This window comes from Paroedura picta, chromosome 11 (assembly GCF_049243985.1).
Source record: "Paroedura picta isolate Pp20150507F chromosome 11, Ppicta_v3.0, whole genome shotgun sequence".
In the NCBI taxonomy this organism is placed as follows: domain Eukaryota; kingdom Metazoa; phylum Chordata; class Lepidosauria; order Squamata; family Gekkonidae; genus Paroedura; species Paroedura picta.
In genome coordinates this window covers 35,162,101-35,177,638 of record NC_135379.1, presented here as the reverse complement: position 1 = coordinate 35,177,638, position 15,538 = coordinate 35,162,101, and the positions used below count along the sequence as shown (strand labels likewise).

General features: G+C 41.7%; 1 protein-coding gene across 4 annotated transcripts in view; it reads right to left on the bottom strand.

The window, feature by feature from the left end:
• The window catches only part of RARB (retinoic acid receptor beta), a 360,509-nt gene that overhangs the window by 181,016 nt on the left and 163,955 nt on the right, over positions 1-15,538 (bottom strand). Inside the window, exon 1 of one of the 4 annotated variants that reach the window (XM_077302862.1) lies at positions 7,133-7,283. The exons of the other annotated variants lie outside the window; for them this stretch is intronic. The gene's annotated coding sequence lies outside the window, so the exon portion shown is untranslated. Of the gene's footprint in view, positions 1-7,132; positions 7,284-15,538 lie in introns of those variants that run through there. 4 annotated transcript variants of the gene reach the window in all.

Sequence of the window (15,538 nt, the reverse complement as noted above, 5' to 3'; positions counted from 1 at the left end):
TATCCTAAACAATTGTGCTGGGCAAGAGCTAGCACATGCCATTTCCGTAGCAAAGTAGTCACGCTTCGCCATTTTCAATGCCATCTCATACGCCCTCATAAGCGTACAATGAGATGTTATTGCCACTTGATCGCGAGTCTTGTTTCTGAAACGGTCCTGGATCCAGTGGGCTGGCTCATTCAGAACTACTGGACGGACTCTGGACACAGCCAATCTTAAATAATCGCTCCATGCTAAAAAAAAAAAAACAACCTTATTATAATCCACATCTAAACCCAAACCCATCTGATAAATCTTACCTCAGGACTGGAAATCAACAGAGCAAGCCTGTTGGCCAAGCCATGATTTAAATCAAAAGACATAGAAAATGTATTTTAAAATGTTGTTGCTATTCTGGCTCACAAGACAACCATTACCTAACTAGCCTAAAGGAATGTTAACCATATACATATATATCTACTAGTCTGTGATCAAGTACACAAAGGAATACTACTTATTGCTTCCTAAAGAACTTTCTCTTTCTTTGAGAAACCAGATTGGTTGGATACAAGCACTAAAAGAAAATTGTTCAAACTTAAGAATGTCAGGAAATTCCTCATAAAACTCCCAAGAGAGAGAGGGGAGTGGGAGGGGCTTCTGTGTCAAATCTAAGGTTCAGCAGCTTTATCGAATGAATTGTCCTTTACAATAGCCAGATGTACTGCATAATGGTAGTCAAGCCATGATGTATCGCTTTTGCTGTCTGAGCTCCTTTTTCCCTAGTGCAAGTTAACATAAGGCTTCATCTACAAAAATCGTGTCTAACAACCTTTTTGACAAGTATGGAACAAATCAAGTCCAATGTCTAAGATACTGCCAATCTAAAGTTCATTAAAGTACACATATCCCCTGTTAACGTGTATGTTCTAAAATGAGTGAATCAAAGTAGGATATTTCCAATTCTGTTTTCTTCCCAAATCAGAGGACGAGTAAGGCTTGGACAATCTGCTTTATTGCTACAATAGGAAACATATACTCATTGAGGAAAATGCAGCCAATAATTTAAGATAGGCAATTGTGTGACGGCACTTTTATAAAATCCATTGTAGTAGTGTTGTTTTTTCCCCAGCTATTAAGTAAACACATACACACAGCTGGGACAAATACAAAACTTGTGCGTGCATGTGTCCTGGCAAGCTTGCAACTTCAGTTCCTCATTGTCAAATTTTGTTGTCCAAAGAGCTAAAATCTTTAGGAAACTCCAACCCAACTCATACCAGATGTAATGTCTAGTGTCTATTTTAGCTTGTGACCCCGTGGGAGTAGTGCCAGAAGAAACAGGACCAGTCCAGCATGCCCTTGTGACTCATCACCTGCTTTACAATTATGTGGTGTTAGAAAGTGCTGTCAAGTCATAGCTGATGTAGCAACCACATAGGATTTTCAAAGCAAGAGACATACAGAGGTGATTTACCATTACCTGCTTCTGCACTGTGATCTTGGAATTCCCTACTGGTCTCCTTACAAGTACTAACCAGAGCCAACCCTACTGAGCTGATGAGATGAGATTAGGCTAGCCTGAGCCATCCAAGGTCACTGTGCTTCACAATTATACTGGAAGTCTATTAGGCTGTATTTTTTTTTAAGTTCACATTATAATGTATTTCATTCTGTAAGCCACTTTGAATCCTCAACGTGAGAGAAAATATTTAACAAAACAGAATAAAAATTGGGTTCTTAAGGTAAACTTAGTGCCTTACTGAAGAATATTGAGCTATTGAGAAAATGGATGCATGTTTTCCCATAGACCGTTTAGGCACTGGAGGTTTCATGCTGGGCTGCAGGCTGGAGTTTTAGTTGTGGCAGGTTGTCCCCCTCTTCCTGCACCCACATGGGGGAGGCATTTGGCCTGGTGCACCTCATCCACCCCCTATTTGTGCTCCTGCATGGGAGCTGTGGCATTGAAGTTCCCAGTGCATAAACAGTCATACATTGGCCAACAGCAGCCATGAGGAGTTTCTATCATAAAAATTACATTGAGACATGAATTCACCACCACCACCACCACCACCACCCTACCCAGTGCTGGGGTATCAATCCATATCCCCTCAGAATAAGCAAGAAATCTGATCATGAACCTTTAAGATAAATTGAAGTTCAGCTTGTGGTAGGACTTATTTTTGAATAAACACAAATGTCAGGCTGAAGGTCATCACGTTTCACAGCTCAGCCTACTGCAAAAACAAAATGTACTAAATTCAAATCTGTCATTGAAATAAAGTAGTTACTAATATGTCCTAAGGTGGATTGAAACATCAGGCCATAAATAATGACAATTTTGTTATGTATTATTTATTGGTTTTAATATATCCCCCCTCCCCACAGGCAAGCTCGAGGTGATTCACTATACACGTTACATGTACATTGTCTATAAAAAACACAGTTTAAAACATTATCAAAAAGTTATGATAGCCCATCACATCTGCTTGATTAGTTGATCTGTCTCCTAGTCCAGGGGTAGTCAACCTGTGGTCCTCCAGATGTCCATGGACTACAATTCCCATGAGCTCCTGCCATCAAACGCTGGCAGGGTCTCATGGGAATTGTAGACCATGGACATCTGGAGGACCACAGGTTGACTATCCCTGTCCATTCCATGGACAATATGCTCTTCCAATTGGGTTCCAACTTGGTGGAGGGGAGTCCAGAGATAAAGGAAGGCCCATAGATTTCAGTGGGTGCTCACTTGTTCTGGCCTCAAATGAAGGTCTGATGGAACAGCACCATTTTGCAGGCCCTGCAGAACTTAGGTAGTTCTGCCAGGGCCAAGGTCTTCCACCAGGCTGGGGCCATAGCTGAAAAGACCATGACCTTAGTTGATGCCAGACACACTTCCTTCAGACTGAGGACCACTAACATATTGGTATTAGAAGATCTTAAAGTTCTTCTGAGGGCATACTGGGAGAGGTGATCCCTTAGATACGCGGGACCCAGACTGCATATGGCCTTGAAGGTTAAAATCAACACTTCAAACTTATACTTTCATGACATTACAGAATAGTTTCCTTTTCAATATTCACTTGTTTGTCCTTCATTTCAAAAGCATAGTCAAGTTCAAGGTAACCTGATTTCACAGCAAAAGAATATGAAGAACCTTTCCATTAGAATGTTAAACTTCAATATATAACCTAAATAGCTTTTGCCACAGCCCGTAACATAAACATTATTAACAGCCGTTTGGTGCTGATGTATTACCTTCCTATTTACAGGGTGCCCAAGATAAATTCTATTAATTATTTTTTAAAAGCCCTTCCAATCTGCCACACCTGCATAACATGTCCACATACATAGAGCCTACCCATGACGCATAAGACAAAGGACATATTGTGGCAAGACATAGAACATGTGGGAATTATTCCATTAGACTTATTGATCTGCCTATCAGAAACACTGGAAAATAATGGGGAAAATGCAACATAATTTGTGGGGGGGGGGCAACGCTTTTCAAGTTACAAGAACAACACTATTTTTGACATTTGTTAAGAAGCTATTACTGCATATGAAGGTTACTGGTCTGGTAACAATAGAAACTGAAATTTTCTGTTTATCTTCAGGCCAGGAGAGATGAAGGCAGCCTTACTACATGCTTTCCAAAGCTGACCTGCTAATGACCTCAATCCAGGCCTGAAGGGACTAGTATCCCTGGGAGTCAGCGGATATTTAACTTTGATGGTAGTTCAACCTGGGGACGCCTTTGGAAGAAACTGCCAGGTCTCTTGCCTTCTTTCCAAAAAATCTAAACATTTGCACAAAAAACTTTGGAAAATCAGACTACACTCTGAAAACAGCATTTTCAGGAAAAGGAAGGAATGGATCTTCTGACTGTCATGGTCTTTTGAGGGGAAACTGCAAATTGTCAGATCACCAAAATAGTTCATACTAATGCCTGGAAGTTGTCCCTAGTGGGAATAATGCTATGGATTGGGACAGATTGCTTCTTTTCACCAGCTGGTTTGCATTTGTTCAAATTGCAGGTGATTAAAAAATTAACAAAGTAATTTAAACATCAAAATGATTTCCCCCCTCCGAACTAAGTCTCTCACCATGTGGACTACATTATTTATTCCAAATTCTTTTAGAACCACTCAATTATATTTTGATATTGTACATCAGTTTCCACCGCAGCAAGCCAACCCCATATAATGATTAAATCTACTATGATTTGATACACAGGATTATTATCAAGATACGTTCTGCAAGGATTTCCCCCCCTGATTTTGAGAAGTCATTTAGCACACCGCAGGGCCAAATAAATCAATCATCCACTGATGATCCAAATAGAACAGCTCTATTATTATTATTATTATTATTATTATTATTATTATTATTATTGTTATTGTTATTGTTATTGTTATTGTTATTGTTATTGTTATTGTTATTGTTATTGTTATTGTTATTATTATTATTATTATCATTATCATTATCATTATCATTATCATTATCATTATCATTATCATTATTATTACTATTTCGATTTATTTCGATTTATTTCCCACCATTCCCAAATGGCTCGTGGCGGGTTACAGTGTCTTAAAACCTCATTAAAACTCCCATTAAAAGACTGAAAACCTTGCCAAAAACACTACCCAGTATTCTGATCCATGTGCAGGCTAAGACACAAAGTCAGGAGCCTCTCCTCAACTTCAGGATACAATCCAAGTACCACCACTTCTACCTATTTGATGAAACTTCCATGAAAAGCCTATTGAAATATTTATTTATTTTTACTTATTTATTATATTTACATACTGCTCTCCCCTGAGGCTCAGGGTGGTTTATATGGAACTGGAATAAAAACAGTACAGATAATATGATAAATTGAACAGTAGTGAAAGAGTCATAACAGGAGAACAGTAACATAATGGAACAAACATAGTGAGAACATCCAATAATAAACTGAACATTCTGAAAAGATCTGGTGAAGATCTGCAACCCAAAGAAACATACAGGGTATTTGACTTGCTGACCTGATGTACATTTAACATGACCTTTCAAGTATTTTAAACTTCTTTTGTGCAAGTCTCCTACCTTTACCACTGAAAAAATGCTGCCACTTTAATTTTAAAAAAACACACAGAGAAAAGCCATGATCCAGACTGTACATCTCATGAGGAATGTTCTTTGGTTCTGGGAAGGGAATCAATATTAGCAAGAATGAAATCATACTGGTGAGCAAAGAAAGATTTCCCTGGACACCAGACGGTGGCCCCGACTTTCTGTCCCTCATCATTCCAGGAAAATATTAAAAACACAATCAAGAACAATCCCGAAGACCAAAAAATATTCTCAAAGGTATCTTTTAAAACAACAAAATATATTTTATTTTTCTCTCCAAAGCTCTTCCTTTGAAACATGAGTTTAAACAAACAGGAATAGCATTCATTTACCAGGGCTGAATCTGCACGGAGCTTTTATTACAATCCCAGGTTGATTCAGTCCCTTCCGTCTACACTGAATGCGATTTCCATTTTGATTTTCGGTGATTTAAATTTTTCATCTGCAACAAGCATGACTGATTCTGAGTGACCCTACCTTTTCCCCGCGATATCCTGGAGTGGATATAACCCTCAATATTTGAAAAATCGGCATGAGTAAAGGCACTGCTTTTCCTGAATTAACTTGCTGCCTCGAGCCTCCAATGCTGTAGAAAAGCCCTGATTGGCCAGGGTGTCAGTTCAAAGGCTTCCTCATTCCCAGATTGCAAGACTTCCCTTAAAGTGGAAGCCCTAACTTCTCTCGACAGAAGCTCTAGAAGTCCTAACTTCTCTCGGCAGAGATTCTCCTCTTGGATTTATTCCCCCTCTGCTGTCTCTAATCTTCTCTCCTTCCCTTCAAGAAAAGAAAGAAAGAGGCTCCTACTGCACTTAGCTCCCCCCCTTCTGAGCTTCCCTAATCATGTGTAGAACACTTTTTGTTTCAATGGGGAGTGGGAGATAGAGGAAGACCCAAGTTCAAATAGATCTGAATTCAGCAGGATCCACAAAGGAATAAACAAAGTAAGTGCAGAATCAGCCCAGGCAAAGGTAAATACTTGGCACTGCTTTTCAGATGGACAAAGCAGGTCAGATTAAACCAATATTACAAGTGAAATGGATTGGAGTGAAATGGATAGGATCTGATTCCAGCAATACAACCCACGATATCTTCATGAGCCAAGAACTCAAAATAATTCATCTAACTGCTTTACAGCAAGATGGTTTTCAGAAAATATAGGCTGAATTCTCATGGGAACTAAAAATGGCAAAAGGATACAAAGAACCAGTTTAGTTCATATGCAAAATGCTCACTTAGTCACCATGTACCAACTATGTTTAGATATGAAGCTAAAGCTTTCTTATATCAAGAAACATGGGTCCCGAGGAAGAAACATTAACAATCATTACTGAAATACTTCACAACTTAGCACTTAAAACCATCCCTTCTCACACCCGTACGATCTCCAACTCCAGGTATACTGTGCCAAATTCTATATATACAGAAAATATCTGCACAGAACCTGCTGAACAATGAATTTTGCATTATAATGAAGTAATTATTAAAATTTGTAATTATTGAAATAACCACATCAACTCCCAGTCATTAAAATCCGCCTATACAGAGCAGCATGATGGTTTAGGCTATTAGGAAGCTTGGCAGCCACCCAACTCCTACAATAGCTTCTAATTAATTGATCTCACCTCTAATCTGCTATTGTTAGCCTAGTGCTGATCATTTGTTTGGCCTACGGATCCTATTGCCCCTTTCATTTGATTGTATTTGTTACTGTACCCTTTCTATCTCTTTCAATTAAGCACAGGTTAAGTGGTTCAACCGCAAGAGAATAGGAGATAATGGCACCAATCAAAGTAATCTCTTTAATTTGCTAAATGGATTACAGGGAAACCCCAGCCAAAGTGAAGTCATTGCTGGTGGCCTTCACTTGAACTATACACAAAAGAGTATCTAAGTATTAACCCACCACACTCCAAAGTTTATGCGATCGGCACACTCAACACAACCGGTTACATCTCTCATTACAGACCTGGCCCTTGCACAGAGATTCCCCGCTCCAAAGAATGGCCACTACTGGCACCGTCCCAAACAAACCACATACCTGGCTTCCAGAAGTCACACTCTCATTGAGCAGAGCATTCAAAACCCATCACAGAGCTCGAGTCAAGCAAGCAGATTTATAATCTCTTTTAAGGACATGCTCAGGGTAGACTTCATTTTTCATATTTGTACTATAAATGCAAATTCAGGTTCACCATCCCTGCTGCTTTTGCTGAGCAAGTGAAAACGTTTCCAGTAAACAAGTTTTGTCCTTAAAGTGAGGAGCGGGCTTCTCTTCTACAACCCTTACCCTCCCCCTTTTCTAAAGTGTTTAGGAGTAAGCTGGCTGCCAGAAGAGCAACACGACTAGTTATTTGCCTGAGTGGCTGTCCTTGGCTGATCAGTCAGGCAGCAGATTTAAGAATGTGAGCTGAATACAGCAGGAGGTCATTCTCCCTTCAATGACAGCAACAGAACAGAAGGAACTGAGGAAGAAAAGTACAAGAAGGAGGCAAGGAAGTCTTGTGTGCTGGTGATGCAAGAGGTGAAACAGTCCACATGTTGAATTCACTTCCAGTACTAGAAGTGCATAAATGCCCGACTTAGTAGCAAAGAAAGCTGACAGAAATGTTATTAATCAAGCTCTCAGGGCTTGGGGGAAAACCTCATATAGACCCATTATGCACAGCAGCAGCCACACTGGGCTGCTGCCAGGCACTGCGGTAGGGCAGGATGCCCCAGTGCTTCCCGTGTACTCATGGGGGAAGAATCCCCCCCCGAGTATGCGGGCTGCCCCGGTGTAGTGTGGGCGCGTGCACATGCACACGTACAACGACGGGGATGGAAAGCCTGACTTGCTGCCTGGAGGCAGCAACAGTGAGGAGGTGAGTGGGGGGGAGGGGTGAATGGGGCCCCCACCGCACAATAGCGGGGAGCGGCATGCCACTCTCCCACCAAGGTGGGGGTGGGAGACTCCCCGGTTGGCTCCGCGGAGCCAACAGGGCATGCAGTGTCCCCCCAGGGACACCGTAGGTTGAGGGAAGGGCTGGGCCAAAAGTTCTGACCCAGCTCCCGCTGGCACCTGTGGCATCCGGGGGAACGCGGAAGATTCTGTATTCCCTTATCGCGGGTCTTCCAGGGCACTGTGCTGGGCCAGGGCTGAGATGGCAGCAGCAGGGTGCATAATCTGGGATGGCTTGCTGCTGCCATTCCAGATTTTCAGTCCCGTACATAATGGGTCTTAGAGAGCCAATGTGGTGTGAATAGGCATTGTTATTTAGGCTTCTGTTCAGATGACAGCTTCTTCCATGAATGTAAGAATTGCCTTGCTGGAACAGACTAGAATGGTCCAGCTAATTGATTCTGTTTTTCCTGGTATGAAAATGATGTTCTTTCCTTGTTAATCACCATTATCTGGTATACAGAGGTATATGGCTGTGACCCTGAAAGTTCCACTTAGATAGCAAGGCTGGTAGTCTACCGTCTATAAATTTGTCAAAGGCACATATAGAGAAACAAGACTAGAGTATTTGGCATTAACACCACTTATGAATTGCTGTGCACTTGTTCAAAATCTGCTAGCTGTTTGGGGAAGGAGCAATCAGTGCACAGACAAGAAAAGTTACCATAAGGAAATGAGGTGGGCAGATTTAGAAGTTGCTCACAATGCTCAAGAGACCAGTTGCTTTCCCTCCAGCTAGAAATGCTGGTAGAGCTTAGAAGTACTTCTTTCATTAACTTCCAAGTATTTAAAGGAAAGCCAAAGGCAATATAATTGCAGAGAACATAAAATAAAAATCAAGTTCATCCTAATCCACAGGGACCTCCTTGATTAAACCACAGTGCTTCAAATTTGATTCTTTAAAACAAATCAAATTTTGAAGTACAAAGCCAAAATCTGCACAATCTGCAAACAGATGTAAAGAAATCCAGCAAATCACGCATTTTGCACAGATGTTTAATTTGGTAGCATTGCAAGCAGTGCATGAATTTTCTTTTTGTGAAGAGAAAACAAACATCTCAAATTAAAACAAGGGAACCATAGGAAGATATTTTATGAGTAACAAGAAATCAAGAAAGGATCCTGTCATTCACCACCTGGTTCTTTTACTTTGTGATCCATGAAATCTAGAATGTTGGTTTTAAACCAGCTGACAGAACATTAAATACCTCAAAGATCCTAGAATTTCAAATATTTGATGCTAAATTAAATTCTGCCACTGTGCTATTAATAGCAATACTGCAATAATTATGCTCAAGAAATTAGAAATCCGAGTTCAAACCCTTCCTCCCCCCCAATTCTTCCATTTTATCCTCACAAAAACCCAGTGAGGTAAGTTAGGTTGAGACAAGACCAAGACCACTCACCAAACTTCAATGCCAGAGTAGAGATATGAACCTGATTCACCCAAGGACCACTTTCAGTGCAATGTGGTGTACTCTGCTCTCATGATGTCTGTGGTGGAGTGGTTAAGAGTGGTGGCTGTGGTGCAGATTCAGTGTGGTGTAGTGGTTAAGAGGTGCAATTTCTAGTCCGACAAACCAGGTTTGATTCCTTGCTCCTCCACGTGCAGCCAGCTGGGTGACCCTGGCCATCTCTCAGCCCTGATAGTGTTGCTCTCACAGAGCAGTAACATTGGGGCTCTTTCAGCCCCACAAGGTTTCTGTTTTGGGGAGAGGAAGGGAAGGTGAGACTCCTTTGATCAGTGAAAAGCAGGTAATAAAACCAACTTTTCTTTTTCTGTTAAATTATATAAGAATATTTACAATACAACCCTAAAGAACCAGTTTGGTGTAGTGGTTAGGAGTGTGGAATTCTAATCTGGCATGCCGGGTGCGATTCTGTGCTCCCCCACATACAGCCAGCTGGGTGACCTTGGGCTTGCCACAGCATTGATAAAACTGTTCTGACTAGGCAGTGGTATCAGGGCTCTCTCAGACTCACCCACCTCACAGGGTGTCTGTCGTGGGGAGAGGAAAGGGAAGGCAACTATAAGCCGCTTTGAGCTTCCTTCAGGTAGAGAAAAACAGCATATAAGAACCAACTCTTCTTCTTCTAAATAGAATTACTGAAACCCATTGTGGGGTTAGAAGGGTGCAATTCTTTTTTTTTTATAATGATTTTTTTTTATTTTCATAAAGATAGAAATATAATCATCATTTGAGAATATACGACCCCACATTGACTCCACAGTGATATAAACTTTTGCCCAAAACTCTAAGAGCCATGAGTCTAAGAGCCATCCACATTAAAAAGGCCTGTTTAGATATACAAAAGAAAAGTTATTATTAATCAACTTACTTGAGAGATCGTAGACCTCACATTAACTGGTGAGAAGGGTGCAATTCTTGTTAGGGTTGAACTATTCATCATGGGAGTGACTGATAATGGCAAGTAACTTCTTGAACAAGAATACCAACACCAGGTAAAACCTCAGAGAAAGAGGAAATGTGGTTCTATGATGTCCATGTAGAGGCATCTAAAATTACAGGCTGATATACTCTGGCTATTCAATAGTAAATCTCTACTGAAAGAGAGTAATTAAATACAAATTAATTGTTCATCAAAATTCCTAGTGAGTGATTGAATATTTAATTGACAGCACAACTGGTCTGGATTACTGAACAATAGTATTCAGACAGCAGTTGTGAAAAGGAAATGAAGGGGCCTCCAACAATTAAGGCATTATACTTTTAATGAGACATTTTTAAAAGTTCCACATTTTGTATGGTTAATTAAAGTAAAAGGAATTCAGCACATCACTTTCAGAAGAGGGGATAGGTTCCATGCCTTCAGTTTGTTTCACTTTGTCCATAAATCCATAGCTTCTAATCGCTACATTTTGAAAGGAATAAGTCTATGGGTTTGGTAGTCACAGACCACAAGTTCTTCGAAAACACAAGCTCTTTTATTGAATCAAAATACCAACCAAAATACCGAACAACAAGAAGAGGAAAACATGAACTTGTATACAATTCAGTGGAACTGGCAAGAGATCTGATTGACCCTTAACATAGCCTTATGATTGGTCCATACAGGTGAGAATTTAGAGTCTCTGACTGGGCCTTTTACAATTTGCATGGTGGTTCACATTAGCAACATTCTGTCCACATACATAACAGGAAGGATAACATTTTATTTCTTTAAGAAGAAGAGTTGGTTTTTATATGCTGCTTTTCTCTACTAGGAGAATCAAAGCGGCTTACAATCGCCTTCCCATTCCTTTCCTTTCCCCTTGCTCTCTCTTAAATCTTTATATCCAGTCTTTCTCTAAATACTGAAGCCAGCTTACAATGACGAAAAGCAATAGCATGAGGACTGCCTTTGAAAATTGTTGGGGCTAGATACATTATTCCTATCACTCCTTTGCTGAAAGATCTGCATTGACTACAACGCACAATTAAAAGTGCTATAAACAGTTCATGCCTCTTCCTCCATCAGCCCACCAATTGAAATCCTCCTCACAAGCACTATTCTCTTTGTCCCTTACCTGCAGAAGTAAGGTAGGTGATGACCAGTGACAGGGTTTTTTTCAGTGGTTGCACCTCACCTTATTTATTTACAATATTTCTATGTTGTCTCTTCACAGTCTTGCTCTAGGCAGCTTACAATTAAAATAAGTAACGTGTTCCAAAAGCAAACTACCACTGCAGAAAATGCCACGTCCCTGACTTGGTAAAATATATTCAGACGTGGTCCACAAAGGAGACACAACCTGAAGCTGTGGCTCATTGAACAATGATCTGTAATTTGGGGTTATTTTTGGAGTCTGCCAATCTTGTATCACAAAGCCCCCTTTCAGAAAATGCAGGCCAGCCTCAATTGCTCCGCTATCGGTCTTGACAAGCCACCAGGAATACAGCAGGATAATTCTTCTACGTACTTGTTCAAGTCATGTCATATCATTGCAGTGCTAAGGTTTTATATCCATAATCTGCGAGGAAACAGTTCCTACTAGACGAGGAACTGTTAGCTGAAGCTTCCCAAGGCATTCATTTCCACTTTCTGGATGCACTAGAGGTGATGCTTATGAGAAGGATGTTTTCACTTCAGGGTGTTTTCACTTCCTTTCCTATAAGACTTCCTTAAATTGGAAGGACATTTAACTGCCAAGATATAGTTTTAGGGCTTATGTCAATGACACTCAAAATAATGACATGGAAATTTGTTTGAGAAGAAGGAGAAGTGACAAGAAGTCTTGGGAGCTACATGCACTCTAACTTAAAGATCTTCAATGTTCTACCAATTCCTGGGGGATGTCCGCAAATGTTAAATGTAGTGAGATGCTTACCTTACGTAGTCGTTCTATTCCGGCCCCTCCATATGTTGTCACCAACATCCGGCGTCTAGGAAGTAGCCGGCTGGCTACATCCTCTATTTTAAAGCGCTAGTTGGGAAATCACATAAAGTGGATTCCCCAGCCTATACAGCATTAGCTAAGGGAGAGCAACCAGCAGGCAACCAGCAGAGGGAAGGTGTGGAGGCTCAAACATACTAAAGGACCTGCCTCGTCCCGCTCTCACACCCACCTCCCTCTCCCTTGTTCCCAGGGACAGGAATGTTTTTTTTTAAATAGCCTTTTTAAAAAGTTTTCACTTCAGGGTGATGAGCAACGAACAGGCAGACAAATGTACAGGCAATCCCAGAAATAATTTTCTCCCAAAGTTGTGACATAAAGCATTGCCTCTCTAAAGCCCCCCCCCCCCAAAAAAATCAGGAATGAGATTAATTTTTTTAAGTATCAAGACTCGTGATTCCATAAGGGGTGGTGTTCAAAAAGCACTATGCATGTATGATTAGATGCGTAGGCATTAAAACGGAAAAGTATGAATTAAAAAAAATATTAGCAGGCATTGCGGGACCTTTAAAGCATGGAGAAAGGGGACTGGTTGCCTGGCTTGACTGACAGGCAGAAGAGAGTTGTGTATAAAGCGCGTTGCTTCTTCCGCCATTTCCAGCAGCAGTTGTGGAGAAGCGCAAAGGTGAGAAGCGCAAAGAAGAAGAAGAAGAAGACGAGTTGGTTCTTATATGCCGCTTTTCCCTACTCAAAGGAGGCTCAAAGCAGCTTACAGTCGCCTTCCCATTCCTCTCCCCACAACAGACACCCTGTGGGGTGGGTGAGGCTGAGAGAGCCCTGATATCGCTGCTCGGTCAGAACAGTTTTATCAGTGCCGTGGCGAGCCCAAGGTCACCCAGCTGGTTGCATGTGGGGGAGCACAGAATCGAACCTGGCATGCCAGATTAGAAGTCGGCACTCCTAACCACTACACCAAACTGGCTCTCCAGCTCCAAAAAGACAGGAGACAAGAATGAGACAGCAAAAAGGTGAGGAGCAGCTGGGAGGTGCGATAATATTTAGCGCTACGCCATTCAGCTGGTATAATGCTATTTTTACCAATTTGCAGGAATGCCCTTGGGGTACAAAAAACAGAGCTATTTTCTGCTGTCCCAATATGTGCATGTGCCCAGCAGAATTTGTTCTTTGAATACAAGCTCTCCGTCAAGTTCCAAATCCCCTTCAACACACACAAATATAACACAGATTTTATCATGTACTACACTTGTCATGTGGTCAAATGTCTCATTAGACATTTTGAGTTGATTCATCAAGAAAACAAATGAAAGGTGGGCAAGTAAACATGATAAAAGACCTTTGGAAAGAGATGCTGAATTCTGACTGCTGAAAATAACGCCAGATTTACAACAATAATCCATTAAGCAATTTCAATACCTTACTTCTACATTAACATCTATGGAACGTTGCCAAATTCTGCAATATCATGTTTTGATACTGCTGCTGTAGCACTCCCCCCCCCCATGGTTACTGTTGATGAACCAAGCAACACTTTGCAATGGCCTGATGCAAATAGGTATCTTGAAGGATTCCAGAGATTGCTCACATATCCTCCAACAGCAAAATATGGCAAGCCACAGAACGAGTAATGCAATCTTTGCCCCCATCCACTTGTTGCTGAGGTGGTAATCCTCTCATTTACCCTTGCCAAGTATTTCTGGCATGGATTCACATAACACAGAACCTTCTGCAAAACTGAGCCAAATCACAACCCCAGACAAAGCTACCACCTGTGCAAAAATGTTTATTTTTAGCAGGCGCACACTTAGCAGAGAACATTTACAAGCTACCCAGCAGCTGCTCCTTCTGCCAACAGTGTGTCAACAAAAGATGGGCTGGCAGCAACAATGTCAAACACAGCACACTCTAATATGGTGAACGTGTTAATAATAGGGAAAGAAAAGAGCACTGAAAATATAAGGGGATCAGCAGTTGGAAAGGGCTCCTGCTGACCAGACTGTGAAAGGTCAAAATTCAAACATCCTTTCTTTGCTGAAGGCCAAAAGCAGGGAACGTCTCCAGAAGAAAATGCTCAGATTTAGTCCCTTCAACAATTTTCAGAAGCCTTTATCACTCATCCCAAACTATTTAAAGTTGTATAATATTCATACATTCTGTATCAGGCTACTGTAAAGGTAAAGGTATCCCCTGTGCAAGCACCGAGTCATGTCTGACCCTTGGGGTGATGCCCTCTAGCGTTTTCATGGCAGACTCAATATGGGGTGGTTTGCCAGTGCCTTCCCCAGTCATTACCGTTTTACCCCCCAGTAAGCAGGATACTCATTTTACCGACCTCGGAAGGATGGAAGGCTGAGTCAACCTTGAGCTGGCTGCTGGGATTGAACTCCCAACCTCATGGACAGACAGCTTCAGACAGCATTTCTGCCGCTTACCACTCTGCGCCACAAGAAGCTCTATCACACTACTATTCTGTGGTAAACAGTCCCCGAAAGCACAAAAAGGAGCAAAGAAAGATTTAAAACTTGCTAATTGAAAAGTAATGATATTTGCTGAGATCTGTTGGGCAGGGTAGCCCAGGCTACCTGGATCTTATCAGATCTCAAAAGCTCAGCAGCATCAGCCCTGGCGCGCATTTGGAAGGGAGATCGGCAAGGAATACATGATGCAGATGCAGCCGAGGGCAAACCACCTCTGAACTTCTCTAACCCTGAAAATTTCACCAGGGCCGATTATGCACGGCAGGCAGCCAATGCGTTGTGGCAGACCAACGTGCTCTGCCATTTCTTGTGTCCCTACAGGGGACATATTTCAGCAGCAGAGCTGGTCCGCTGGTTTCTGCATCTCTGCAAGGAATACTATTTGGCGATGGAGCAGCTGCATCGCCGAAGTGCATCCCTCCGGGAAACGCAGTCGCAGCAGAAAGGTTCCACCACATTGGGGGCAGCAGGGATTTTTTTCTTCTTGCTGGAAGGTGAGATTGCTTGAGAATGCAAACTCACCTTCCTGCAAATAATAACAACAAAAAAATCATTTGATCCCATGGTGCTTTGAACCGCCACAGAGCTGAATGGGCCATTTTCAGTCCTGGCCTGGCTGCCAACGGTGGCCATGACACTGGAAAATAAGCGTTCCTGTCCCATAGGTCATAAGAG